This window comes from Lepidochelys kempii, chromosome 9 (genome assembly GCF_965140285.1).
Source record: "Lepidochelys kempii isolate rLepKem1 chromosome 9, rLepKem1.hap1, whole genome shotgun sequence".
Taxonomy (NCBI): domain Eukaryota; kingdom Metazoa; phylum Chordata; order Testudines; family Cheloniidae; genus Lepidochelys; species Lepidochelys kempii.
The window spans coordinates 39,586,748-39,612,411 of NC_136388.1; the positions used below are offsets into that span (position 1 = coordinate 39,586,748).

The following is a 25,664-nucleotide window of genomic DNA, read 5'->3' on the forward strand; positions in this document are numbered from 1 at the left end:
CTCCCAGACTGCACCCCGGGGATGACAACCCATCACACTGACTACTAAGCAGTATTCTTTTTAACTACTAATACCCATCAGTCTGTTGTGCATTCAGATCTCAGCAAAGATGACCAGCAGACATCTTTCCTTACACACAAAATAAAGGTAAAGGGAGGACTCATGAAGTATATAAAATAAGGGATGTTGGCAGCTCGTAGGTGGAGTAGCCCAAAACGTTTTCTTTACCCTTTGACTTTGTCCAGGGACACATTCCTACAGAGGATAGGGAATAACAGTTGTATTCACGTGGATATGGCCAGATTCATCATTGCTCAAGTAAGGCAGCAAAGAAAGAAAGAGTGACACTGAGCAGAAATGATTCAGAAGACACCAAAGATGTTGACAGCTTTGACTGGTCACTGCTGCACTTAATTAAGTAAATGCTAACTCCCCCGCACTCCACCTCCCTCCTTCCCCTCCCCTTCCCTCTCCCCTCCCCGATATCAACCACAGCTGGTGTCCTTTCAATATTCCACTGGAACTTCAGCATCTTAAAGTGGATACACTATTCCTGGTACATCAGGCAATACTGCAGGTGCACTTTGACTGACATCCCAGGAACATCATGCAGCAACAAAACAATTAGCCTTAATATTATTAATCTCAACTATGAATGATCCTTATCCTCATGCAGAGAGGATTATACAATCAGTCTCATATCTCTTCACTGGTTCTCTTAAACAATGCCGAGCAGTTCACTTTAAATAAAATAATTCTCCATTCACAACAGGTTGTTCCACTTCCTAGACATATATTTTCCTCATGTAAGACAATCTGCCCATCACTGTATAAAATTATACCCACTTGCCTCACTCAACTTATCCTATCCTCCTTTGTGAAAAGCAGAAGGCTTCGAAATTGACTTGGCTCTACTGAAGAGTCTGTCAAACTAACCAACACAATCTCTCATCTCTTTAAATCAATTATATGGAATCCAGAAAAGTTATACAAAAAATGAGCTTCCCGAGGCCTGCCCCCCGTTCATTCCATCCTTCCTCCCCTCCATCGCTTGCTCTCCTCCACCCCCGCTCACATGCTCATTTTCGCTACAAGGCCCAAACAGACATATTTATTGTTTTGACAGATATAATATACTAATTTCAGGTTTTATTTGTTACAGGATGCTAGAGCTGGCAGCAAAATAGTCAAAAAGGTTAGTAGTTTTTTTTTAAATGAAATCTCACGAAGGTTTTCACGATTCTCTCCCTCTCCTCTTCCCATTTTTTCTAACCAGCTCCATGTTTTTTTGTTCACTCCAGTTATTGTAATTTTATGTGTGGAATTAGGACCACACATTATCACAGCTACAGTGGGTCCATTAAAGGCCCACTACTGAAGCCCAAATACAAATCCATAGAGCACAACCACAGAAATGCACACCTGTCCATATACCTATATAAATAAATCTGTGGCAACTGACTCCCACACCTACATGCAGATACACACGTGTATTCATGTATACACATCTAGCATGTACTAACACACATACTTCCACATTATTTATTATTACAATTGTTTAGTGCCTAGAGACCCCAACTAAGATCAGGGCTCCAGGGTGGTAGGTGCTGGACATTCACATAAAAAGAGAGAGTCTGCCACAAAGTTTATAATGTAGCGTCTAGGTGGGGAGAAATGTATGATACATTGGCCCTTCTGCAATTACTAGTCACCAACATTCACTTTTTAAGAAATAATACATTTCTTTTAGAGTTCCCTTCTCTTTTAAAGACTTGTTATGAAATTAATTCACATATTTTAGGTCATCAATTTTTTTGTGCGCAAGCCAGCAAAAGGAATAAAAGCCAAAGAGTTAGGCTGCAAATTTTATTCACACAGACATATACACATGCAGCAATACACGCACCTCCCTACACAAAGGCACACAGTCTCTTACACACATACAATGCATGCATGTACACACTTGCCTACACAGAGACACCCACTCGGGAAGGGAGGAGGGTGGGCTGGAGGGGAAAAGATGGGGTGGGGTGAAGGAGAGAAGATGGGGAAGGAAAGAGGACAAGGACAAGAGCAGGGTGGGAGTGAGAGGGGGCAGTGAAACAGAGAAAAGGAGGTGTGAGGGGGTATGTGGGGTGGACGGGGATGCAGAGGGAGGCAGAAGTCCACAGGTGCAAGAGGATGTGGGGGGCACAGGGCTGTATAGGGACCTAATGGAGTGCAGCAATGTATGGAGGTGCATGGCTGTGGGAGGTGAGGGACACAGGGGTAGTGGCTCTGGGAGGTGGAGAGGACGCATGGGAGAGCGCTGTAAGGGGTACAGACTTGGGATGGGCATGTGTGGGGGGTAGGGTAGGGTGGGGTGGGATGGGACAGAGGAGGGATGCAGTGAGCAGGATTGGGGTGCAGGGCGGGTTGGAATGGGATGCAATGAGGGGGATACAGAGGGTGGGACAGGGAGAGATGCAGTGAGGGGATAGGGTGCGGGAGATGGGGGTGTAGCCCCATTCCCAGCACCTGGAGACGACGATACATACCTCCAACTCCTGGGTGCCAGCAACAGGGCGACACAGTGCGGTTCGCCACAGGACACGCGCTGCTGCTCGAGCCTAGCCACACGAGGAGCCTGAGAAGAGTGCCGGGAGAGGCACGCACCCCGCGCCCCCTCAACAGCTGCCTGCTGAGCACTCACGAGTCACACTAGTTCCTCACCTGCCCTGACCCAGCCAATGGGAGTTGTGCCTGCGGGTGGAGGGTGGGGGCAGCATGCAGACACACAAATGCGCACACACACACCAGCCCCTAAGGCTAGGAGCCAGACATGCCAACTGCTTCCCAACCTGGGAGTCGCATGGCACACCAGCTAGCAAGGAGTCTGCCAGCCCTGCTGCGCAGCACTGCAAACCAGACAGTCAACTGACTGGAGCCGCCAGAATCGCTTTTCCACTAGGTGTTCTGGTCCAAAACTGGACACCTGGTCACCCTATTCCTAGAATCTTCCATATGAACATGTGGAAAGTTGGAACCTTTCACAGCTCACGTGGAATCAAAATCTCACAGCCTCAAAAGTGACAGGAATGGGAAGTCCAGGACTGCCACAATCTTACATTTAAAGCTTCTCTGGAACTAATTTTAAGTGCTTAGCTTTCACTGGTAGCTGGACAGGTTTAAACTGCCTTTGACTCAGCCAATTTGGTGACCGAAGGGAGAGACAGTTGCTTTCCTAGAGAAAAGTTCATTCTAAATGCTTGGTGTAAGCCAAATACACAATACCTGAAAACTCAAAGTGAACATGTGTTTTAAAAATATGTTTATTCAGAATCTTCATTATGATAAAAAGCTGGCAAATGTCAAACTTTTAATTTTCTAAGACAAGTTATTTATCAAAATAGGAGTATGTTTTCTTGCAAGTTCGAGTCCAAGAAAACACACACAGCACAGACACCAGAAACTAGACTTTTTTAAAGTTGATTTTTTTAAATAATTACTTTAAGCTTTTTGATAAATAATAAAAACATAGACGAGCTTGTCACTGCTATAGTATCATCCTGAAGGATCATGCCATTTATTTATAAAAAAGAGGATACTATACTCATGGGGTGTACCAACCCCACACTGGGCCTCAGGGAGTTGAAGAGAGCCTGAAGGTGCAATCAGCCTCAGCCCACTACGCTTGCAGTAGGGGTCAGCCTGGAGGGAAGAAATAAGAGAAGAAAAGCCCAGCTCAATGGTGAGGCGATGGAGAGGGAACAGAACTCTTGAGCTAACTCTTCAGAAGTTAATATGCGGCTCCTTGTATAGGCACCGACTCCGGGGATGGAGCTACAGGCGCCAACTTTCCAATATGCCGGGGGGGGGGGGGTGCTCACTGCTCAACCCCTGGCTCTGTCAGAGGCCCTGCCCCCACTCCGCCCTTTCCCACCCCCTCCTCTGACCCTGCCATGCACTCACTCCCCCCGAGCCTCCTGCACACCATGAAACAGCTGGTGGGGAGGTGCGGGGAGGAGCTGATGAGGGGCTGCTGATGTATTACTGTGGCTTTTTGGCAATGTACTTTGGTAAATTCTGGCTCCTTCTCAGGCCCAGGTTGGCCACCCCTGAGCTGGCCCTATGAAGGATGGCTTGGCTGGAGCCAGAGCCTAATCAGAAACTGCCTTGAAGCTGTCTGGAAGAATGGATCAGCTTGGACTAGAGCCTAGCCAGAGCCTCCTTGGAGCAGAAAGGCATGGTGAAGAACCTTTTTGTTTCTTTCTGTTCCTCAACTAGCTTGGATCCCCTTTGTTTTGGCAGAAGAGTCAGCCAAGGAAGAGACGGTAAGAAATGTCTGCCTGCAGGGCCTGCTAAGAAGCAATCCAGGGATACAAAAGAGGATCTGAACAAACCCAGAGTAGAGGGCATGCCTGGATTCCCCTACTGGCCCTCCTAGGGCTGGTAGGTCCAAATGACTGAAGGTAGGCCAAACCAGATCTGGGGAAACCCAAGTTCAACCCACCTCTGAAGGGGTAGGATTAAAAGTGACCTGGCCAGAGGCCATGTCTCAGGAAGAGGAATCATAGAATATCAGGGTTGGAAGGGACCTCAGGAGGTCATCTAGTCCAACCCCCTGCTCAAAGCAGGACCAATCCCCAACTAAATCATCCCAGCCAGGACTTTGTCAAGCCTGACCTTAAAAACCTCAAAGGAAGGAGATTCCACCACCTCCCTAGGTAACACATTCCAGTGCTTCACCACCCTCCTAGTGAAAAGACGAGGAAGACTACCACAGGCCCAGAGCAGTTGGCGCCAAAGGAGGAGAGCCGTTATGCCAGCCCCAGCCTGCAGGTGAGTCACATGCTTAAAATACATACAAGGGTTATTCACATATGTCAGAAATATCAGCAACACCTTGAAGAAGACGTCCTGCATTAGCAATATGATACAGTAGTTGGATTTTATGCTGGAAAGATAAAATTACAGTGGGGACACTAGTTACATGGGAATTTGGTCAGATACTAGAGGTAACCTCTACTTTTCTTAAGAAAAACTTTCATTAGATTCATACTAAGTGTTTGAGACCTCAGTTTTAAGTCTCATCTGAAAGACCAAGTGCCAATGCAGATGCCACTATAAATGAGCATAAAAAAAAAAAAAAAAACCACACACACAACACATTTGCTTAAATTAATCCTAATCAACTTTGAGGTTTGAGCTGAAGTGTTCCAAAGTTTTGTTAACTGTAGAAGTTAATGGAAGTCTTTGGCTTACTACCAACATACAGTTTTCAAGTAGTAGACCAGCTTTTCAACACTGTAGCCTCTTTAGAAGATGGAGAGTACATTGCCCATTAGGGCTAGTTGAAGCGTTAAACTTTTTACTAGTGTGGCCCACACCATGAAAAGGAGAGTCTCAGTGCAAATGAATGGAGAGGTGGTCAATCGCATTCCATCCTACAGTTCCTACAGCAGTATTTTAGGTACAGTAACTCCTTGCTTAACATTGTAGTTATGTTCTTGAAAAATGCTACTTTACGTGAAATGGTATTAAGTGAATCCAATTTCCCCATAAGAATTAATGTAAATGGGGGGGTGAGGGAGGGATTCCAGGCAAATTTTTTCACCAGACAAAAAACTATATTTAGACAGATAGATAGATATACACAGTATAAGTTTTAAACAAACAATTTAATACTGTACAGAGCAATGATGATTGTGAAGCTTGGTTGAGGTGGTGAAGTCAGAGAGTGGAAGAGGGTGGGATATTTCCCAAGGAATACCTTACTGCTAAATGATGAACTAGCACTCGGTTGAGCCCTCAAGAGTTAACACATTGTTGTTAATGTAGCCTCACACTCTGCAAGGCAGCATGAATGGAGGGAGGGGAGACACCATGGCAGAGAAAGAGACAGAGACACACACCCTGTATGACAGAGAGAGAGAGAGACATGCACTGCCCCTTTAAGTACGCTGACCCCACTCTAAGTATACTGCCTTTTTAAGTAAATCAGCAAGTTGAGACAGCAGCTGCTGTCAGCAAGCTCCCTCCATCCTGAGCCCTGTCGTCTCCCCCCCTGCTCTGTGGAAATGGGGTAAAGGAGTGGGGGGCAGGGGCAGGGGAAAACCCTGAATTGAGCACCCCTCTTCCCTCCTCCTTCTTGCATAGCAAGCAGGAGGCTCCCAGGAGCAGCTCCAAGGCAGAGGACGGGAGAAGCACACGGCAGTGGCGGGAGGGACAGCTGAACTGCCCAGCAATTGATAGCCTGCTGGGCGAGTGGCTGCCACACAGGGAACTTACGGGAGATGATGGGGGGGCTTTCGGTCCACCCTGGTTCCAAGCCCCCACCAGCTAGCTCCAACAGGCTGCTCTTTCTGCAAGCAGTGGATAAAGCAGGCAACTGGCAAACAATGTTATAAGGGAACATTGCCCAAGTTTAAATGAGCACATTCTCTAATTGATCAGCGACATAACAATGAAACATTAACCAGGACGACTTTAAGTGAGAAGTTACTGTAAAAGTAATATTAAGAACATATTTATGTAACGCTATCTGTCTACAGTGCAAGAAGTGTTCTTGGGCGGGGTGGGGTGGAGGAGGAAAGTTAGTCAAACTACTTTTACTCTTCGTTTCTTCTCCTTCTTCCATCTGGAAATAAAGAGAAATCTCCTTATGACCAGCATGCTCTCACGCACCAGCAGCAAGTGCTCTGCAGACCAATCTAGGAACTACTAAGAGAGTCTATTCTGGAAACTGACAGAGACCAGAGTAGTTAGGAGAGTTAAACATCTTGTTCCAAGTAATGGTGGTATACAGCTCATGATAGCACAATGAAAGGACTTTGCATCTTTTAGGGGTGCAGTGTGAAAGCAGATGAGGGAAGAACAAGTTTTATATATTGGCACTGATTGTCACATTCCTTTTTTTTTCCTAAATGTATTTCTTTTGTAAGCAAATCCTAGTTTTCTTAAGCCTACTGGACACAAAACTTTTAATAAGCCTGGTCTCAACACAGTGATGCAGAACTGCACATCAAAGATGACAGTCATGACTGATACACTTAACTATAGATGCAGTGCTATAATAACCTTGGGCTATACTTAGTGTGCTTTCCAGTACTGAAGTCTGGCTAATTTTGTAGCCACAGGTCTCCTCATTTTTGGAATTGCCTTGACTTAAGTCAGCCCCTTAACAGTTTTACATAACTGCGGATTTGAGAAAATATTCCCATCACTATAAAAAATTGGATACACAAGAAGCTTCAAACCAGAGATGTGGTAAAACCATAAAGACTAAAGATGGACTGTTAAAAGTACAGCAACAAGAAAACATCTTCTTATCTCAGTAATGGGTTTTTTTTGTTACAAAGAAACAACCCTAGAGACTCGTTAAAAATAATTTTAAAAAATTATGGGGACTGTGAAATAGCTTGAAATAGTCATTAAATATCTGGATTCTTGCACTCATATCATACATGTGGTAGTGATACCCATATAATAAACTTCACCTCTATATGAGGAATTGCATATAATATTCATTTGACCATCTCACCCGTACTCTGCCCATTAATTCATCTCTGTAAGGATTATTAATATTACATGCTTCTGGCAGCTTAAAACAGCAACATTTTTAAAAAATTTCAAGTGCCTCGAGGATGTGTCTCTCTCATATTACAAACAAGTCTAAACATTACTTAAACAAAAACAAAAACAAGCTAGTCACTTGAATAGTGAAACATTACTTTGGACAGACAATCCACTACTACTTATGGTAAGTATAGCCATTAGAGACCATCAATAAATTCAGCTGTTTCAGCATAATCAATGATCCCTAAAGACAGACATTTGAGAAGAAAATTAATATCTGCTAATTTTTAGTAACAGGAAATTATAGAGACAGGACACAAGGTACTAGGTAGTTTTTCTAGATCTGCCTATGGGAGTGAGCGTTTCTCCTCTGTTACTGCAGCTATTGCATATATGTCATGCCACAAGAGTTTCACAAACGTTCTCAATGGTGGTGACTGCACCGTGATTTTATTTTCTAGGCTCTGCACTACCTCCCCAAAAGCCTTCCCTTGCTACTAATCTAAGATAATATCAAATAGAGTGCTCAGGGGAAGGTGATTAATTCGTTTTTTTTTTTTTTTTCAGAATTGTCTCCACTTCAGAGGAATAATGTTAAGACAACTTGATGTCTCACCCTGCCTTTCTAGGAGTATGGCAATATCCTTATTGCAATTATTCTACCTCCTTCAGTATTATATTTATAAAGACCTGAAACACATCTGTCAGGACAAAAAAATAACAGATCCTTGCACTGAGGATCTTACAAAAGTCTAAATTAGCCATGATAGGAAACAAAGGGTGGGAGAAAGACAAAGAGGATTCCATCCAAAAGAGATTATGAGTTGCACTTATTGTTTCATCTCTCTTATTAGCTCCTTTTTATTTTAGATAAAATAAATATATTGAACTTGGAAAATATTTGGACAAAATGCCAGGGTGGAGGTCAACTTTGAAATCCTTGTATTCTGTAGACTAGTTCAAGTATTTACTCTTCATATTAGTTCCTTTATTTACATCTGCAATCATGTCTTCTATGGCGTTCAGAAACAAATCTAAAATTGCTTCTGCATAATTCTGTTCTTTACCATTGATGTAAGGAAGGCAGGTATTGTCATGCACCTATACCCATAGGACTTCTCAATTCTTCCAATGGAGTACTGCAGCCATAAGTCTGGATCTGAATAACTGATTTCTCTAATTATGAATTTGTTTGCCCTTTCCACGAGGCCTCTGAATTTCCAATTATACTCATGCTGATGATCCTTCCCATCAGATGGCCTATAACAAAACCCTATCAAATGGATTGCCTTTGTCTCTAATTTGCACCAGATAATTCTATCCCCATCTAAGGTCCTTGATCTCTGTCATTTATGTTACAAAACATAAATCCACCCTTCTAATCTGGTATCTTCTGTAGAGTGTGTGGCCAGGACTACAATAAAAAGTAGGTCGACCCAGCTATGTTGTGCAGGGGTGTGAAAAATTCACAACCTGGAGTGATGTGGTAAAACTGATCTAATCCCCAGGACAGACTACGCTAGGTCAATGAAAGAATTATTCTGTCGACATAGCTACCACTTCTTGGGGAGGTGGATTAACTGTCTACAGTTAATGGAAGAACCCCTCCTGTCGTTGTACTGTCTACACTGACGCATTGCAGCTGTCGTGTAGACACAGCCTGTGTAACTCTAGGTAGTTTAAAACCCACATAGTTGCTTAGCCGCCACCCCCCACTCTTCCCCAATTCAACTTAGAATTCTGTCTTTATGCTTATATGCAATTTGTATATCAAATAGCCAATTATCTAGGATATGTATCTCAATATCAAGATCATCTATAATACAAAATTTATTTATTTTACAGTATTTTCCATTTACATGGTTCTTCAGCAGGACAGTTGCAAGCGGAAAAGATGGTGAGGGAGCCTTGAGATTGCTGTGTATAACAGAACTGTTATTATGCATTTATTCTAAGTCTGTGTTTGTTATAGTTTTTGTTATGACTACAAGCATTAAACCAGATCAAAGCAGTTTTATTTTTGCAGCAGCTGATCAAGAATAGAAGATCACCAAGAAGTAACTGATGATGGAATGTGACGTATCTGGGTTATCTTGCTATGCTTATTTCTATATCTGTGCATAGAAGCTTGTGCACAAAAATACAGGAGCAACGGTGCATGATACAGTAGATTTATTGACTTTTTTCAATTTAGAGTTTACAGATGCATGGTAAAAAAGCAATTGCATATGTACCTTGTTTTGTGGCTCTGTTTATAGTTAGCTTCCGTTATTCTGATGTTTCCAATCAAGTTAAATTCATCCCTTGGCTTCAATGGACTTAATCCCAATTTACACCAAAGTAATAGTAAAATTTGGCTCTTCATACACTAATGGATACCATTTCATTATATTTTTCAGCAGTAACTAAGAACCATAGCTTCAGAAAATGATCTACAGATGTAATATCTCTAAGCCATTTCAGATTTTCAAGTTTTGGACACTCAAGTTTAAAAAATTAACATTTCTTATAGTCCCGTTAGTTAAGAAAAACAAACAAAAAGCTTAGCCAATATGATAAATAAGTAATACCATTTTAAGCTACTTACCAGTACACCTTTACTAAACAAAAGGAAGACTTTAGTATCACTACAGACCTATCTATGGGGGAATTTTTTCAGAAAAATTTCTTGCATTACGTGTCTGTCATCATACCATATGACAAAATTGAACAATATATTTACTGTAAATCTTTGAATTTCCAAAGACATACTATTATTTCTTTAACATCTGTTAAGGAAAAAAATATACAGTATCTTGCCACTTGTTGCAATCCTTTTATTGCAGATGACAAAAATTAAACCATTATCCACACTCCTTGCATTCAACAAAGAAAAGAAAACAGCAAAAGATCTACTACCAGTGCATTAAGTACAAGGAAACGTTGTATCCACGTGTGCTTCTGTCATAAATATAAAGGAAAGGGTAACCACCTTTCTGTATACAGTGCTATAAAATCCCTCCTGGCCAGAGGCAACATCCTGTTACCTGTGAAGGGTTAAGAAGCTCAGCTAACCTGGCTGACGCCTGACCCTAAGGACCAATAAGGGGACAAGATACTTTCAAATCTTGGGGGAAGGAAGGCTTTTGTTTGTGTTCTTTGTTTACCTGGTTGATCTCTCTCGGGACTGAGAGAGGCCAGACAGAAATCCATCTTCTCCGACCCATCCTAATCCAAGTCTCCAATATTGCAACCAGTATAAGTAAGCCAGGCAAGGCAGATTAGTTTATCTTTTGTTTTGTGGGAATTTTCCCTGTGTTAAGAGGGAGGTTTATTCTTGTTTTCTATAACTTTAAGGTTTTGCCCAGAGGGGGATCCTCTGTGTTTTGAATCTGAATACCCTGTAAAATATCTTCTATCCTGCTTTTACAAAGATGATTTTTACCCCTCCCCCCACCCTTTTTTTTTTTTTTTAAGAACCTGACTGATTTTTCCATTGTTTCAAGATCCAGGGATTTGGGTCTTTGATGATTTTGTAACAAATTGGTTAGGATATTATTCTCAAGCCTCCCCAGGAAAGGGGGTGTGTAGGTCTTGGGGGGATATTTTGGGGGAAGACGTCTCCGAGCAGTCTCTTTCCCTGTTCTTTGTTTAAAATGCTTGGTGGTGGCAGCATACTGTTCAAGGACAAGGCAAAGTTTGTACCTTGGGGAAGTTTTGAACCTCAGCTGGTAAGAATAAGCTTAGGGGGTCTTTCATGCAGGTCCCCACATCTGTACCCTAGAGTTCAGAGTGTGGAAGGAACCCTGACAGTTTCACTAGCACTTTAACTTAAAAGAAGCCAAGTACTTTTTGCTACTCTCTTCATACTCCTCTGCCTACCCCCAATATGCTGTTAAATTTACATTTCAGCCTATTGGGGGTATTCATTTTATGCTAAACCAGTCACAAACCTGTACAAATGACTATGCTTTAAAAAAACCTCAAAGGATTCTGCACATTTTTAGGTTTTCAAAATGAAGACTGAGAAACTAGATCACTGCAGCAAAAAAACACTTGCAAACTGCTGCTATAAAATTTCTGTAAATGGAGAAGTTGCTATTAAGACTTATATGGGTTCAAGTTTAAGACAAAATGAGAATTTTAGAATACATTTTACAATGGAAAAGAAGATGCTGGACCACAGATTACATTGTACATTAAACCCCTCCTCCCCCCGCCAGTAGATTACTTTATAATCAAACCTGTCAAATGATGAAGCTTAACAGTTTTCAAATAACTTTTGATCATAAACAAATCCTTTAGTTTTAGACTTTGTGGCATGCCCCCATTAAAAGTACTATACAGCTATGCCAGAAACTATTACTATAATATTAGAAAGTGTCGTGCAACCTTAACAACCCTCCCCTCCCATTTTCACATGCTCTTAATTTGCTGAACCATTGCTTTTTGGAGCTCTGGATGTGGAAGGAAGTAAAAATACATTTCTGCTTTAATTTTTTTTTTTTTAAATTGAGCATCACTTTCTTAATAAAGCTACTTCAAAATTAATTTGGAACTTGAAAGGAGGCAGAGAAGTAGTAATGGCCCCATGCACTCTGCTTGACTGACTGCAAACATCCCAGAATATACACATTTAATTAAATTATAATAATGCACCAGTGGATATGGAATGACTGAGGCCTGGTCTATACTACAGAGTTAAGTCGATGTAAGGCAGCTTACGTCAACCTAACTCTGTAAGCATTTACACTGCAATGGTGCTCCTGCCAATATAAGTCGGCCACTACACCAACTTAATAACTCCATCTCCATGAGAGGCATAGCACTTAGATGAGTGCAGTTAGGTTGACATAGTGTCAATGTAGACACTGTATTGACTGTTCCAGTTGTCATCCCCTGGTGGCTGTCAGCCCTGGTTGGCGGGGCTCTCACTGTCAGTGCCCCACAATGCCTCACACTGACAGCTGGCTCAAGTGCTCCTGGTAAGGATCTGCACCACCAACAGAAGGAGCTAGTTTGGACATACAAAATCAATTTAATTACTGCGGTGGCTGTACATCAACGTAACTTAATTCTGCAGCATACACATGCCCTGATACGTTCAAATCTTAAGTGGCTGCCATACACTCAGAACTGTACCTCCATGCCTTCTAAGAGCTTAACAGTGTAAACAGACAACACACAGTTCACAAACAGTGGATGCTCAGAAAACATTATGACCTCAAAAAAGTTGCAGGCTGGGGCACGGGAAGGCTGATTTTTTTTTTAAACACTTTTGAATTGCTGAAAGACCTCCCTCATGATGTGGATTATTATTCCGCCTCGACACAGGCAGACACACACACCCCCTCATCTGCAGTTTCCTTATCTAATCCTTTTCATGCATATTCTGCCTTCCATTACTCCAATTGCCCTACATTCTCTTCTACAGAAAATACAGTATTCCTCCCCGTCCCCACTCTCCTCCCCACATCATCACTGGAGATCTGTCTTGCAGGGATCCAGCCAGAATTAACTGGTGATCAAGTCACAGACTCAGGTCAAAGTATGGTGCCCAGTCATGAATTTTGGAGACAAAAATCTTTAGCTTGTCTGGAATAATCACATCTTGCAGACTTCTCTGCAAGCACCATGTCTAACACTTGAATTAGTAGTAGTATGAAGGAATACATTTCTTTTTGCTTATCTAGTTTGTAATAAAAGTTACAGATTGTCCTCATCTTGCAGAAAGTCAATGTGACTTGTGCTCTTAAGTCGTTTAGGCTTTTTTGAACTCCTATGTGATCCTGTATCTCTAGCTGTTCTCCACCTGTTCTGTATCACAACCTACATATCACACCTTATATGGCAGCTAGGGTTGGAGATGTATCCATTGTTATCGTACACAAAACCACCCTGTTTTGGTGTATTGTTCCTCAATCACAGAATCTATGCATTTGCGGAGAGTCCAGTTAGCCTTTAATGTCTCAAGGTGTAATTGACAAAACTCTTCTGTCCACTCACCAGATTAGCCTGGAACTTCCCTACCACTTTAAGCCAAACCTTGCATCCAGTCATCTAGCTGAATTTCCCTTCCGATGAAGTGAGCTGTAGCTCACGAAAGCTTATGCTCAAATAAACTGGTTAGTCTCTAAGGTGCCACAAGTACTCCTTTTCTTTTTGTGAATACAGACTAACACAGCTGCTACTCTGAAACCTTTCCCTTCATTGGCAACAAGCTTAAAATCCTATAGCATCCAACCATTACAGTTCATCTGATTCTCACTAACCCCTAAATAAAACAATTTTCTTCTGCAGTTGTTGTCACTAAGGTTTTCACCATACTTTTATACTTAATTTTACTGAGGTGCTTCCTGTGGTAAATACAGGAAATATCACAGCACAAAGTGTTAACCAGTAAAAATAAAAATTATCTACGCTCTGTACTTCCCAGGTTGGATTTCTGGTTCCCATCTTCAGCTTTGTTTTGTGGTCCTACTCTTACTACGGCGGCTGCTCCCTCTCCTTGAATGATGGATAGATAAGTGATCAGGAGACCCATCACTTTTATCTATGCTGTGATGTCACAGAGCTGAGGTAAAACTTTGAAGCAGTTAAGTGCCAGAACTGCTTCCTGCCCCCTCTATCCAAAAGAGCTGGGCAAGTGTGGCTCTCCATCCCATCAGACTGTGCTCACCCTTCTTTCCCTCAGCTATTTTTTTTTTACATCTATTGTGATTTATTATTGCATTAGTATCAATTTTTACAGTTTTAAAGCATCTATGATTTCTGCCAGAAATGGACATAACTAACTTCCAGCATTTCAGGATTTATTTTTTCAGTGCAACTTTTACGTGCTGACTGTGTAGATTCCCTTCCCACAAAGACACTTCAGGTAATTCGGTAAAATCTTGCCGCAGCAGTTACAGGTCTCTAGCTTCATGATCACAATACCCAGCGAACAGGGGTTCAGCTGCTATTGATGGGCAGCAGCATATATTGAAGCCACACTCCCATCTCAGCTCTGCAGGAACACAGCTAAGACTCTGTTTAGAAAGTTTAGCTTCCTCCCACCTGACATTGGGCTAGTGGTGCATTAGGAGCAGGCAGGGTCTTCTGTTTTCTTCAACCCAGAGTTTCACTGGAGATTTATCTGGAGCATGTAGTGGGGACAGAGTTCAGTGATGATTCCACTCCATAGCTATAGAGAATGACACATTTTCTTGGGGGAATGGCAATGGAACAGCATGTGTGACTTTAAAGCAGGTTGAGCCCCACGACAGTACAACAAGCAAAGCTGTGGAAATAGCATGGGATCTTTCAATTAAAGGCTATTAGACAACGTATGCACTAGCAGGTAGATTGATGGTTGGATAGTCCACCTGAATTTTTACTCCTTCTGACTTCTAAATGCTTTCCTATGCAAACTCAATGTTTGCACAATAGTTTGTGTTTTGTTTTTTCCACTTATTTCTAAGAAATTCCTTTCAGGAATCATAGGCCAGATTGCCATACCAGGAATGTCTGTCAAAACATTAAGCAGAAATTCAAGTAGCATGAAACAGAAGTCCGAATACATGGGGAACGTAAGCCAGCCCAAGAAAAGAAATGTGAAGAAAGTCAAATGAAGCAAATATGGTAAAAATTAGTGTTGGTATTAGTTTGTCCCTTTAAAATAATCATTAACAATACAGAATACAATACAGCCTCTGTATCTCACTCATAAGAGAACATCAATGGAAAAAGATCACCACAGGACAATGTTCTACTGCATAAATACTCCTGGTTTGTTGTGCAATTTATCGAAACAGATGCTGAGACAAAGCCATAGGTTTTATTTTCAAAACAGGACAGTAATCCTATGACAAATTTCTGTGATGCTGACTTTATTCCTATTATATCATCTGATTAATGCAGTTTTGAAAACTGTATCTAACAGATGGGTCATCTGAGTAATGTTTACTCACTGCAGCATTATTGAATATCTTCTTTTCTGATTGGCTCAGAAAACAAACGTAATTATTTCAGCTCAAAAAATTAGTTATTTTAAAGCATCTCTACATGTCTTCTTGTTTAAGTAATCTTACTTCTTGTTGCCTGAAATTTTGTTTTGTTTAAATCAAAATAAATCAAAATTTAAATCAACTTGCCACCAATCTGATTCTGAATCCTATTTATGCCCTAAGCGTCAGATGCTGCTTTGAGCATGAACAAGCCTCTACCTCCTGTGTCTGTTCAATCTAATTGCCTGGCACATATTTCATATTTCATTACTATACAGCACAATGAAAATATCTTTGCTCCTTAAAATCAACCAATTAAATTTAAAATATATGCTGTATATTAAAATACCATCAGATATATATAAGATATGTACCAAGATATCAACTCCAACACTACAAGTCTCATCTTTCATCACCTCCTCTGCATATGCCTCAATTTCTTCCCTGAGTGAGACGAAAATCAAGGTATCAGGCAGCCGTAATCAAATATCACATGACACTTCACACAAAAAAGGAATGCTAACCCCTGAGTGCTGCCAAATTCCAAACTAAGATCCTGATACTGCAAAGAGAATCATATGAATGCTCCTGCATGGAGTTTCACTGACTTGAATTAAACTGAGGCCCAGGTACTTACAATCAGCCTATCTGGAGTACCCTGTGCAGTTTTAAAAGAAAGTATTCATAATTTTCTGCCCTTAACTGTTGTGTAGTGTTATAGTGTTCACTAAGGAGTCACTGTTTCACCACATAGATGGCAGATGAAGTAATTCATAATTTAGAGAGCATTTGGTATCTTTCCGGATAGAAGGGATTATATACATTTTTATATAAATTTAAGTCATTATCACCCTGTTACTGACCTTATGATTGACTGCTTTAATTTATACTTGCCACCTCCATGTAATTTATACCTACACTTACTTCTTTAAGGCATTTCAGGATACATTTTGTCTGAAAGATGCTACACAGAAAAAGCCATACTGTAAAATGAGATTTAGTAGATAATCTCCATGGTATTTCAATATAATTACCAGGTCCCTCTCAAAATATCTGCAAGTAGAAATTCCATGGTTTAAAGTCTCCACATAGACTTTTGGTATTCCTAAAATGTCATACAGATTTTAAGCATTTTTTTTTTTAAAAGAGAAAGGTTTCTAGCCAAGCTACAGTATTTTTATAAATAACCTTTTGAATGTGAATCAACGCAGCGCTACTGTCTTACTGGCTCCATCATCACTAATTCATGATTAGTCATGACTGAAAACTGTATTCAAACTTCTGGAGTGGTTTTGAACACAGCCAGCAAACATGGACACAGCCAAACCCTGGTCAAAACTTCTCTCCAACGATAATTTAAGAAACTGGGGTGTTTGAGGTGTTAAGATTTTTCTTTTAAACAGACACTTCAGAGTCTTTGAATACTGTTTTGAAAATAGTCTAGCGGCGTCCACACTTGGTAACAAAATGTACTCAAAACCATTCATTAGAGCACCATGCCATTTTTCTCATACCCTAGTTTCCAAACCCATCCTGTATCACGTACAAAAGGCTCCATCCATTTTGTCCTCCCACAAATCTGCGTACACCCCTTTATCAGATTCCCCACCTCCCCAAACACTAGCAGTTGCAGATGTTTGGTGTAGTAGTCGGTTATGGTGGGAGAGGCTAGTTTTGCTGTTAACAGAAGGATGATAAAGGGAGTGTCGCAAAGTATTGTCCTAGGCCAGGGGTTCTCAACCTTTTTCTGAGGCCCCCCAACATGCTCTAAAAACTCCACAGCCCACCAGTGCCACAACAACTGGTTTTCTGCATATAAAAGCCAGGGCCGGCATCAGAGTAGCAAGCAGGGCAATTGTCTGGAGCCCCACGCCACAGGGCCCCACCAAAGCTAAGTTACTCAGGCTTTGGCTTCAGCCGCAGGTGGCAGGACTCATGGTCCTGGGCTTCAGCCCCAGGTGGTGGGGCTTCAGCCTTCTGCCCTGGGCCCCAGCGAGTCTAATGCTGGCCCCGCTTGGAGGACCCTCTTAAACCTGCTTGGGCCCCCAAAGGGGCCCTGGACCCCCTGGTTGAGAATCACAGGACAAAAGTAAGTTTCCAGTGCTTGGTCTATGATGACAGGTTTCAGAGTAACAGCCGTGTTAGTCTGTATTTGCAAAAAGAAAAGGAGTACTTGTGGCACCTTAGAGACTAAGGTGCCACAAGTATTCCTGGTCTATGATGTACAGTGTTTGTGGTAGGGTATGTGGGGGAAGAGTAGAGGATATATAATGTTAGGTTGGTTAACTTTTCATTTCTTTGCTTTTGTGATTTAGTGTCTGGTAGGTTGTGAGTGTATCAACCCTAATTGCTTCTTAACAAAGCTGTTTGTGTATTCATTGTCTAGCTTTTTGTAACACTACAGTTAGGGTGGGAACTTGTGTTGGAGGCAGAAGCGCAGCAGCTAATGGAGAAGATTTTCTCCATTTCTCCATCCGTAGCTGTGCAGAAAACCTTGTGTGTCAACAACTTCAAAGGAAGCCCCTCTCTACCATGTGATAAAGTGACAGGAAAGGTAGCTCCTGACAGGGAAGATTTTGTGGGCCCAGCCTCCATCACTCAGATCTGCTTGCTCTTTTGTGTAAGATTTCAATAATAATGTAAACAGCTGCTAAAAAACAAGCCTAAATCCAATAAAAAAAGCCTTCCCACTGCACCATATCTACTCAGAGCATCCACCTCCTGCCAAGTTTTGTGCAGATGGACAATCTTGTTTTAAAAAGAAAAAGTCAACAACAAAAAGTCAGATCGACACAGAAAAATGTCAGACAGTCCCATTTCAAAGACCTCCTATTAAAAATTTACGAAGAAAAACCAGACAAGAGCTGCAGAGAAAATTCAAAGGGCTTAAAATGTTATACCAATTGGTCACCTACTTTTACAAAAAGAAAAAAAACAAAAAGCAGGAATTTATGGCCCATGTTAAGACCATTCTAGAATGTAACCCTAATTATGGAGGTATTGCCATAGGCACCTTTGTAGCAAATCAGACTCCCTCTATTTGGGGAGGAGATGGTCTAGCAGAAACTCTCTAGGAGACAAGGAGCTGTGCCTACTTTTATATTGCCTGTTCTAAAAATTAAAGTAGTGTTTTACTAATGCTGAGTTTACACAAAATATTTAAATGACTACAATTAAAAACCACTACGATAAGGTTAATATGATTTATCCTTCTGTGCTACTTTTAGTCACCTTTTCGAAAAGAGATTAAAATTAAGAAGCTTTTCCTTTTCATTCCACTCACACCCACCCACTACAAATTCTGTCTGCTTTAATCCTCCTTCCACAGATGTCAAAACAGGACATCAGTATTAAAACTACTCATTGCCAAAATCTGTTAGTCTAGCATCCCATTATTCTTGTAATGCTGGCACAATAACTTTATTATAATGCGTGACAGTTCATGCAGCTACTCAATGCTGGATCCACTTGCTCCAGAGATTTTTTTCTCCACCTATAAAGAATTATAGCATAAATATTCTTAAAAGGTGACGTTTTGGATGAAAATAGGTGCTTGTCCCTTAATCGGCAGTAACAAGGTCATCCCCTTGATCATTCTGTTTTCATAGCACTTACATAAAGTGATTAGCCAAGAGTTCAGTCTTCAGACAGCCATGGTTATGAACATCTCTTTTAACCCTCTCTTTTCTCCCACTTTTGAAGGAACTCACATTTTACTGAAATTAAGAGGCAAAAATTCTGTAAAACTAGGGCCCTACCAAATTCACGGCCACAAAAAACATGTCACAGACCGTGAAATCTGGTCTTGTGTGTGCTTTTACCCTATACTATACGGATTTCCCAAGGGAGACCAGTATTTCTCAAATTGGGGGTCCTGACCCAAAAGAGAGTTGCAGGGAGGTTGCAAGGTTACTTTAGGAGGATCGTGGTATTGCCACCCTTACTTCTGTGCTGCCTTCAGAGTTGGACGGCCAGAGAGCGGTGGCTGCTGGCCAGGTGCCCAGCTCTGAAAGCAGCGCCCCACCAGTAGCAGCACAGAAGTAAGGGTGGTAATACTATGCCACGCCACCCTTACTTCTGTGCTGCTGCCTTCAAAGCTGAGTGGCCGGAGAGCAGCAGCTGCTGACTAAAGGCCCCATTCTGCAGGCAGCAGCACATAAGTAAGGATGGCAATACTATACCATGCCATCCTTACTTCTGCAGTGCTGCTGGCGGCGGCTCTGCCTTCAAAGCAGGGCTCCCGGCCAGAAGTCGCCACTCTCCAACTGCCCAGCTCAGAAGCCAGAATCCTCACCAGCAGCAGTGCAGAAATAAGGGTAGCAGTATCACAACCCACTCCCTACAATAACCTTGTGACACCCCCGCACCCACAACTCCTTTTTGGGTCAGGACTGCTACAACTACAACACCACGAAATTTCAGATTTAAATAGCCGAAGTCATGAAATTTACTTTTTAAAAAATCCTCTGATCGTGAAATTGACCAAAATGGACCGTGAATTTGGTAGGGCCCGATGTAAAACTGCTACGTTCTATAAAGGACCCAGTATATGCACAACATAAGAAATTTCAAGGGAGATTCAATAAAAATCAAAAAGTCTTTTCTAAACAAAAAAAAAAATTAGGATGAAGTTTCTGTACACTGAAAAAAAGTGGACTTTCCTTAAATACATTAAAGGCAGCGAACTTCACAAAGATTGAATTTTTTTTAAAAATTGACACCTGACATACTACACCACTTAAAAACATATCATAGCTAATGGTATGTTGTGATGTTATCTGATTAAATTATGACCATATAGATCATTGTTGCAGCCACTATTATATATTTGCAGCAAATATTGTACATAGGTTGTAGAGTGAGGCGTCTATGAAAAGGTTATGACTTGCTGGTTCTGATTATGCTATCTGTATACATGTATCATTTTGTATGTGAAGTTATAAGTATTGGCTCTACACTTGGATTTCAATTGTTTGTAACACCCACAAGGTAACACCCAGCACATCTTGGAGGGACTGTTCAAATTAAGTGGCTCATCAAGAAATACTTGGTTGATAATGGATTATGGGAGACACCCATCTATACCGAGTGGACTGTCATGCAAATGTGCTGTCTGGAATGTAGGTAATGGCTTCCTGCAATGACTAAGGGAAATGGGGCATGAACATGTGACTTGCCCATGTGACTCCGAACTCCATCTTGTAATTTTCCACAGTAAGAACAATGGGATGCCCTCCATGTGGCAAAAGCTATAAAAGGTCCTGGGAACATCTCCATTGTGTTTTCAATCCTGCTTCTTACCTCTGGAGGAACTTTGCTACAGACTGAAGCTCTGAACAATGGACTGAATGCCCCATCCAAGCTGTGAATGTACTCCAGAGACTTGACCTAAGCCAGCAGTTTATTCCATCACTGCTGCAAGTCAGAGCCAAGAACTTTGCCATTACTGTATGTAATTGATTCCTTTAACCAATTTTAACTCTCATCTTTCTTTCTTTTTATAAATAAACCTTTAGATTTTAGTTAATAAGAACTAGCTGTAGCGTGAATTTGGGTAAGATCTGAAACATTCGTTAAACTGGGAGGTAATGTGTCCGATCCTTTGGGATTGGTAGAACCTTTTCTTTTATATGATGAAATAAGATTTACAGAAATTTTCATCATATTTGATGTGGGTACCTGGATGGAGGCTTGAGGCTGGATCACTTTAAGGGAACTGTGTTGTTTGGACTTCTGAGTAACCAGTAAGGTAATAAAGAAGCAGTTTTATGCTGGTTTGGTAAATGCAGGTATTGGAATATCCACCAGCTTTATGGGGACTGTCTGCCCCATTCTTTGCAGTTCACCCTAATTGAGTGACCACAGTTGGCTCCCCATTAGGACCCCAGTCACATACGTATACACTGAAAATGGTGCAACGCTTCAAAATACACACTACCTATGCCAACAGGAAGCATTCTCTCATTTGTGCAGGTAATTCACCTCCCCATAACAAACTTCTGGCTATAACTAACAAATGGCTTGGATCCCAAAGGGCTCATTATACCCAGGGTGTACTGTACCTACATGCATAAAATTAAGATTTCCAGGATTGAGGCCTAAGTGTCCAGCTAGCCATTGGCTGGCTAATTTCTTAGAGGCATCATGGCACAAGTGGGTCTTGAGAAAGAATTTAAAAGGAGAGTGGAGCCACTCTCTTATAAATCAGTTCAGGGAGGACTATTCCATGCGCTAAGGATAGTATGGAAGAAAGCACAGACACTTGTGAGGGAAGCAGACAAATCAAGTGTCAAGGTGGAGAGGGGGCAATTCTGTCTAGCCTTTGCCATTTTGAGGGATTATTCTATTTTTTACTATTAATATTACTTATTATTTATTTAGCCATTTTAAAAAAGTTACTTGCCTGGGATGCTGCCACCAATAGACCATTCAGACTGGCAAGTGACAAGCTAGGGGTAAAATTTTCAGTCACCTAGGTGACTTAGGCTCCTAATTCCGATTTAGATGCTTAGAAGCTTAACTTCTAATCAGCAAATTTTAGGGTACAATTTTCAAAAATACCTAAGGAATTGTCTATAAAGAAGTTTTACTAGTTATACCTCCCTGCACATTTATTCTGCAAAAAGAACAGGAGTACTTGCCGCACCCTAGAGACTAACATTTATTTGAGCATAAGCTTTCGTGGGCTACAGCCCACTTCATCGGATGCATGCAGTGGAAAATACAGTAGGACGATTTTATATACACAGAGAACATGAAACAATGGGTGTTACCATACATACTATAACGAGAGTGATCAGTTAAGGAGACAGGTTTCAGAGTAACAGCCGTGTTAGTCTGTATTCGCAAAAAGAAAAGGAGTACTTGTGGCACCTTAGAGACTGACCAATTTATTTGAGCATGAGCTTTCATGAGCTACAGCTAAGGTGCCACAAGTACTCCTTTTCTATCAGTTAAGGTGAGCTATTACCAGCAGGAGAGGGAAAAAAAAACCTTTTGTAGTGATAATCAAGGTGGGCCATTTCCAGCAGTTGACAAGAATGTGTGAGGAACAGTGGGGGGGTGAAAGGGGGGTGAATATACATGGGGAAATAGTTTATAACTGATCAGTCTCATTATAGTGTGTACGGTAACACTCATTGTTTCATGTTCTCTGTGTATATAAAATCATGCTACTGTATTTTCCACTGCATGCATCCGATGAAGTGAGCTGTAGCCCACGAAAGCTTATGCTCAAATAAATTTGCTAGTCTCTAAGGTGCCACCAGTACTCCTATTCTTTTTGCGGATACAGACTAACACAGCTGCTACTCTGAAACATTTATTCTGGTAAGAGTAACTTTTTTCGGTTTACTTTTTACCCCACCACAAGGAACAGACTGAACTGAAAAAAAGCCATTCTCATCCCAAAGTTAGTGTCCACAAAGGGAGGTCATACCAGGATAACCATCTAGGTGTAAAGTCACGCTTTAGATTATACTGACAAACTTTCCCATGCAGACAAAGCCAATGGGTAAAATGACTTTGGGTATGTCTACACAGTCCACAGAAGCAAACCTCCCAGCCTGGGCTGAGAGACTCCAGCTAGTAGGGCTTGTAGCTTAATGGCATTCTAAAAATAGCTGCACAGACAGCTCTGAATTTGCTGCTCTGGTCCCAGCTCCACACCCAGCCACAACTTCAAAGCGCTGTCTACACTGGCTACCACAAGCCCAAGACTGGGAATACAAACTGGGACAGGGACGACTGCTGCCGGTGGCTGTACAGACATAGCCTTAGGAATTTAGGGGGCTAAATCTCATTGGCTAATCCACAATTTAAAAAAAAACATGCGCTCTCACCTTTTGTTAGCTAACACATGGTAACAAAGGGAAATCCTAGCAAGGAGATGGCAGTTTGTAGTTTTTAGATGTGTTGGCAGGTTGAGATAAACTCTGCATCAGCTGGCATGAGTGAAAGCTACAAACTGCCTTGTCTTCCTTATGTCAAGGTAAGAACACACATTTTCCCGAGTGAAGACAAGGCCACTAAACCTCAATGGGCTGTCACAGCTTAATCTTCAATGCCAAAAGGGAGGAGTTTGTTGGGGGGGGGGTCGTTTGCGTTACTGCAGGATAGCTTTGAGGCTGTAAACACCTTGTTCGGTAGCTCTGTAATTTCTGAAAATCTCACCCCATCTCTTTGCGCTGGGGATGTCGCTGGAGAGCCGCTGCACTGTTGTTATTAATTAATGGAGAGCAGCACCTACGGGACCCTTTGCGAACCAGACCCCGCCGCGCCAGCCGCTCCCAGTCCAGGCTGCTGGAGACTCATCCGAGCCGGAGCGCGGCTATCGACTGCCCCTAACGGGACTGGGCTACGCGGGCGCCCCAGGCGAGCTGCCCAGCACTGGGGGAAGTGACACTACCCCTAGAGGGAGCGCCGGGCGCAGCCCGAGCCCACCCCGGAGGAAGAAGAGCAGGGGCCGCCCCGCCCCACACTCCAGCCCAGCTGCTCTGGCCGGGACCCCGGGAGCGGAGGAGCCCAGCGGGTCACACACCGCGGTGGCTCCCGCCAGGCAAAGCAGAGGGCAAGGGGAGCTCGGCGGCGGCGGCCGGAGCGGGTGCGGGGAAGGGTCCGCGCGGAGCTGGGTGCCCAGCAGCGGTGGTGCCCGGGAGGGGGGCGCGGAGCCGCGGGTGCCCGCTGGGGAAGAGGCTGCCCGGAGCAGGACGCGCGGTGGCTGCGCTGCCCGGGGAGCCCGGCGCGGGGGAAGGGGGCTCCCGGGGGCGGCGCTGCCCGGCGCGGGGAAAGGGGTGGCGGCTCCTACCTCCTCCGCGGCTGCCGTCTGCTCCGCTCAGCTCCTCCGCCCGGGGCTGGAGCCGGAACCCGCCGCCTCCTGCTGCTGCCGCCAAGCGACAGCCCCAACTCGGACTCCACAGAGCGGATCAAGTTCTGCCGAGCGCCGCCTCCTGCCCCGCTCCCACACGCGGAGCTCCCTGGGGCCCAGCACGACAGCCGCCAGCGCCACCTGCCGCCGCAACCGGGAGGCTGCAGCTTGGGCTCCCTCCTCCCCCGAACGGGGAGCGGCGCGGTGACCCCTCCGGCTCAGCCGCGCTGCCCACAACCGGGGTTCCGCGCTGAGCCACGCCGCTCTCCTCCGTGTGACCCCAGACGCTCAATAGGTGCGGGGCAGAAGGGAGCCCGGGTTTAGGGCTGGGCTCTCCTCCCAGCGCGGGCACTGCCTCCCCGAGTGAGTGACCCCAGGCAAATCAACCCCTGCCCGTGCCTCAGTTTCCCATCTGCACAGAGGAGGGGATATGGTTTGTATTCTAGTGTCACCCAGAGGCCCCGCTCAGGATTGAGCCCTGGGCGTTGGGACAGGCCACAGGATGAGCTCACTCGTGCTTGAGACTTCACCAGTGTCATGATGCATAACATATAGAATCTGAAACTTCTCTGTTTTTCCTTGAATTGGTGAAGATCAAAAGCTAGAGCTAGGTTTAATAGTACCTTGAATACATACCTACCGATCAATGTATTGTTCTTACTACCTCCTATTGCTCCCAAGATTTAGGTGTATGGTGATTAATTCCTTGTATAAGAAAACAAACTATAGTTGAGCACCATGTGCAAAAATACTGATAAACTCTGTCATTACAGGTTTCAGAGTGGTAGCCGTGTTAGTCTGTATCAGCAAAAACAAAAAGGAGTCCTTACGGCACCTTACAGACTAACAAATTTATTTGGGCATAAGCTTTCATGGGCTAAAACCCACTTCATCAGATACATAGAGTGAAAAATACAGGAAGCAGTATATATATACACAGCACATGAAAAGATGGGAGTTACCTTTCCAAGTGGGGTGGGGTCAGTGCTAAGGAGGCCAATTCAGTTAAGGTGGAAGTGGCCTATTCTGTTGAAATGGCCGACATCCACCTTGATTGCATTGGCCTCGTTAGCACTACAAAAGTAATTTTCCCTCTCTTGATATTCACCCCTTCTTGTCAACTTGAAAATAGGCCACTTCCACCTTAATCAAATTGGCCTCCTTAGCACTGACCCCCCCCATATATATACACTGTTTACTGTATTTTTCACTCCATTCATCTGATGATGTGGGCTTTAGCCCACAAAAGCTTACGCCCAAATAAATTTGTTAGTCTT

At 42.9% G+C, this 25,664-nt stretch overlaps 1 protein-coding gene across 1 annotated transcript in view; it reads right to left on the minus strand.

Annotated features, from left to right (window-relative positions):
• The window catches only part of PXYLP1 (2-phosphoxylose phosphatase 1), a 102,455-nt gene extending 77,923 nt beyond the window's left edge, over nucleotides 1–24,532 (minus strand). Inside the window, exon 1 of the mRNA XM_073359962.1 lies at nucleotides 24,328–24,532. The gene's annotated coding sequence lies outside the window, so the exon portion shown is untranslated. The remainder of the gene's footprint in view (nucleotides 1–24,327) is intronic.
• Between the last annotated feature and the right edge of the window lie 1,132 nt (nucleotides 24,533–25,664).